A 5140-nucleotide genomic window follows, 5' to 3' on the forward strand; every position below is an offset into this window, starting at 1 on the left:
GGAACTGTCGAAAGATCTTGAAGGGAGATGAGTAAACTTTGAGAGTTTCGAATTATTGTTCACTCAAATTTTTTGGTGCTCTAATTAGTTTCTTGGAATTTAACCTCATTATCCTTTTACCCTACCCCAAACCAAAGCCCCAATACAACCAAAATTAAAGATCTTTTGATCCATATATGTGCATATTACAGAAATGGTGGAGATATGGTGTATAAGCAAGCCTATGGTGAAGCATTGTCGTAGTAAGTGTCGAGAGATACACTTGAGCCATATCTACACTTGAGAGAATGGAAAGCGGAGAGAAAATAGTCCACTAGTTTTATGCGATTGGTTTTGATGATGGTCATCACGTGAAAACTTGTTTGATACATGTTTAATTATCTTCTTCATAAAGTATGTCATTACTTTGCACATGATTACAAATTTTCTTGAGTAGTTCAAGTGTAACGGCCCAAAGATTATAATATATAATTGGGGGATTAATTGGTAAATCTTTATGAAATTTAGTTAATTGGTAAATAAATTATGTTCCATAATTGAAATACAATAAACCTTGAACGGATTAAATTGAAATTTGTTATAATATTTTGGGACAATTTGTATTAATTAAGAAAATTAAGAAGGACGTAATTGGTATTTTATGAAAAGTTTAATTAAATAAATAAAATAATAATATTATATATATATATATGTTAGTAAGTAATATAATAATATATATATATATATATACATGTATGAATTATAGGGAGAGGCCCACCGCCTCATTTCTCTCTCCTCTCTTTCTTATTTCTAATACATATACACATGCACAATCACATTCACACACACATTACAATATACATCTGCACATACACAATTTCGGCGACATCTGAGGTACGAAATTTTGATTTTAATTTATATTAATTTATATAATTATATTATTTAATTAGTCCGTTTATTAAATGTTGTTTATACTAAGCGATATATCATTTAATCGGAATATTTTATGAGTTTGGCTATTTCAAATAGTGTCGAATTAAATATCAAATTGGATATAAAAATGATATCGTTGGGTAATTAGATTATTAAATTTATTAGATTTGAATGTTGCTATAGTCAAATTATATAATTCCATCGGAATTGCTAACCAAATACGCAATTATATGTATTATTGTTTAATTTTAAGAGTATAATAGCGAGAAATTGATAGAAAATTCATAGAAATATTCCGAGAATTATATTTAATAAATGGTATGCTAATAAAGAGGAAAAACGAAGATTTGTACTTCGATAGAAATGGAATATTGAATAATTATTAGAAATTGTACAAATAATATTTAATATTGTATTTAAAAGAAATTACGATATTCTCGATATATTAATTGTATATGGTATAACTCATTATAGGATACGGGGGTGAAGTAAAAGGACTGACAATTAGTGACAGAGTAGAAAGAAATATTGTAAGGTCGAGGTAAGTAAATAATTAGTATTATCTATATATGCTTTCTGTATTTGTGGTTTTACTGTTATATGAATTTGTGGTTCGTGCTGATATTCATTTGTCTGAAAGTATATAAGTGATGAATTATTTGATTTGATTGTCGATATTGTGTACGTAGAATGAGGAAATACGTTGAAATATTATGTTTGTTGTTTGATGTGTTGTGGGTGTCTGAAAATGAGAATGTAATGATATATTGTTTTATGTTACTAGTTGTTTACAAGAATGGTGATATGTGGAAATGAGGGAGTGGTGGAAATTGAACATAATTGTGGTGTGAATACCCCTTGACGTGTTGAAAATGCTATGTGCGAAAAGAAAGTGCTATGTGCGCAATGAAAGAGCTTTGATGCGAAATGAAAATGCTATGTGCGAAATGAGATTGATGAGCCGGCTGTCAAGGGGATTCACTTAAATTTATATAACGGTGAGAGTGAGTTGGTGGGAAAAACACAATATCACCTTCTGGTAAGCAAACTAGGAAAAATGGAGTTTGGTTAGTTGTCTTATTATGAGATAGTCATGTGGTGTAATAAAGTTGATTATGTTGGAATTAAATTGATTGTATTCCATTCGTGTTGCTTATTTATCTTGTTTGGGCTATGGTTGACATACATATATAGATAGGACTGGTTATTTGCTTATTGAGTGGCAGGCTCATTCCCCTGCTGACATTTTCTTTCAGGAATAGACTTTGAGGTGTCTGACTATTGAAGAATAGGTCCATGCGCTATACTCAGGCAGGTCGGGCCAGTATGCAGTTTTCTCCTCTTAGTCAGTTAGAGTACAACTCACATTTTGTTTGTACAGAGAGAATATAATTGTACGGATTACTTGTGGTGAATCACCTTGTGGTGAATCACCTTGTGGTGTTTGATATGTATATATGTATATAATATTGTAGGTTGATAATACTTGCTATGACATGTTGGGATTACGTATGCAAATTGATTAGTTGATTATGTGCAAATTTATATTTATGAACACAGGGATTACTATAAGTATGACGTTTAGGGTAGATATAGCCTTTGTAGCGAAGGGGGTGCTACATCAAGATTTGGAGGGAATTTTTGAATGCATCTTGACTTTGCTTGAGGACAAGCAAATAGCTAAGTGTGGGGGTATTTGATAACTCTACAATTGTCATGATTTTATAGCGATTTAATCTTTCTTTTTAAGCTAAAGCATCCCTAATTATGTGATTTTATTGCATATTCAACAAAAAAGGAAGATATGAGGCAAAGATGGCAAAAATCAAGCTAAAATCGAAATTTGAAGGCATCAAAAAGAAAAGAAAGGAGATTACAAGGAAATTTCTACAGAATTGACTAAGCGTGCCCACGCTTAGTGGAATGGTCAACTCGGGATAAGGATGAATACGAGTAATTTTCGCAGAAGATAAAGGAATGAAGTGTTTAGGTTTAGAAAGAATTCTTTAAAGCTTATCTCTTGTGATTTATTTACCTTTTTAGAGTTTATCATGTATTTATCCCCCCCTCCCCCATGTCTAGATTCGTAGGAGACTTTTATTATAAATAGGGGGGGTCTCTTCATTTGAAGTCGGTCAGTTATTGATTAGAACTCTATAGAATTCTTCATTCATCCTTTCTCTTTTATTTTTATTTTACAACCGGAATTAATGAAATTCCACTTTCTAGTGTGTTCTTCCATTAACATGTTCGGCTAAATTCCTTATTTTCTGGTTAACGTATGGTAATTGCTTGATTCCCATTATGTTCTGAGATCTAATCTGCGTTCTACACTTGTCAAACGAGTATTCATGCTATTCTCTGTGCTTTAATTACAAACGTCTGATTTATGAATGATTCGGCCGGTTGTTCATTATCAAGAAGGTTTGCTTAGCTAATTGGATTTTATAAATCCGTATAATTATTTATTTAATTCAATGCTTATTAGTAACGTAGCATGATTAATTATGTCATAGTAATTAGTTATGTTATGGAGAATGCATGATCTAGTTTAAATGAATTATCCTCGTAGGAGTTTGTTGATTATAATCAGGCCTTTCTAATTCTTAATGCTGTTAAAAGATTAAATCTTGTGAACATTCCGAGGGTTGTCTGTTAATTAGGGATCTAGCCAACGGTCGTACCTTGGTTGACGAAAAGGTAAGGAAATGTGAGGTTGTTAAGTCGTACCAATAACCATAACTGGTTTATTTGTCTATACATGTGTTATTCTTGCATCAATGATCAACCTATAAGAATCAAGCATGATCCTAGCCTTAACCGGAAAATCTCTCTCTTGTATCTTCGTCAGGTAATTTCAATTATTTTCTAGCTTATTTAGTTTTTATTTATTTCTTTTTATCACCAAATCTCCCCCCATTATTTCCTTTTTCTTAAAGAAATCAACTTAAAATCAATCTTTGTGGATCGACCCTACTCCCACTTTCACAAGTGTAGTAGGAATTATTTTTGGTGATCTCAATACCCACCATTTATATTGTTTTAGATCTGTTTCTATTACATATTCTGTAATCTTAAATTTTTTTTTTATAAACCACTATTTTTATAATAGTTGAGCTAGGGTTAGTTTTTTTCTGGGCTTACTATTATATGGGTTTATACCCAACAATACTAATTCATTAATCAAGGCATTATCCATTGCCTCTCTATATAACTTGATCGATAATGTCGATCTTTTTAATTATTATGAATATCCTTAATTAAAACTAATTATTTGATCAAGCCCGTTTTTCATATAAAAATTGTGATTTTCTCAAAATTCTAATTTTCTCTACAACGCATGCCCAAATAAAACGATATGTACATAAAAAGTATAATAACTGGTATGGAGGAGAATGAATCAAATTATGAGAGATGTTACAGAAAGCATGATTCTAAAGTTATTAGGCATACCAAATAATGAACATAAATTTGCTATGGTACAAGATATGATGTCTCAGTATGCGAGATTTTGGGTTAGTTGCATATATGATGAGTTTCAACATTATTCCCAGCTCAAGATATACATATGAAGCTCGAATTTGAAACTTATACTTTAATTCTGCATGAAAAGATGTGTATGGTTTGTATGAAGTGGAGCTCTCCTGAAATTTGACATAATTATAAATATTTCTCGTTGTTTGAAAAATTATCAATATTCCTTGATTTTAATGGCTGCCTCACAATTAGTTGAATCCGTTAGGCTTTCACCCATTTTTATGGTGAAGTAATTAAAATGCCCTTATGGATTAAAAGTTATAATTTTATTTATTTTTTAATATATATATTTTTTTATGGACTAAATTGATAATCTTTTTATAATTTTTAAAACTTTTTCGTTCATCTTGTTCGATTTTTTTTTTATAAGTTTTAAATTTTTTTAAAAGAAATACAGTATGGACAAAATTGACAATTTCATACCCTCATCAAAAGATAACATAATTTATCAAACATCAGGGGGTATTGGTACTTTTTCAAACAACGAGAAAATATTCATAATTTTGACAAACTCTAGGAGAGGTCATTCTAATTTACTCTATAATTATTGATTATATTAGACATGTTGCAAAGACGAAAATGACACGTTGCATCCTACAACTGATAGCAATGTCCTAAGAAAAAAAATATGACAAAAAAGCGCACCAACAAGAAGCAAATTGAACTGATACAGGCAACGAAAGACCATTCC

General features: G+C 30.7%; 1 long non-coding RNA gene across 1 annotated transcript; it reads left to right on the plus strand.

Moving 5' to 3' along the window:
- Positions 1–658: 658 nt before the first annotated feature.
- LOC148785062 (uncharacterized) lies at positions 659–2395 on the plus strand. The gene is made up of 2 exons (XR_016062794.1): positions 659–873; positions 1387–2395. It is a non-coding gene; the product is annotated as an uncharacterized LOC148785062 (long non-coding RNA).
- Positions 2396–5140: the final 2745 nt, after the last annotated feature.

Source organism: Sesamum indicum, linkage group LG11 (assembly GCF_026168435.1).
Source record: "Sesamum indicum cultivar Baizhima isolate 11 linkage group LG11, ASM2616843v1, whole genome shotgun sequence".
NCBI classification, from domain to species: Eukaryota; Viridiplantae; Streptophyta; class Magnoliopsida; order Lamiales; family Pedaliaceae; genus Sesamum; species Sesamum indicum.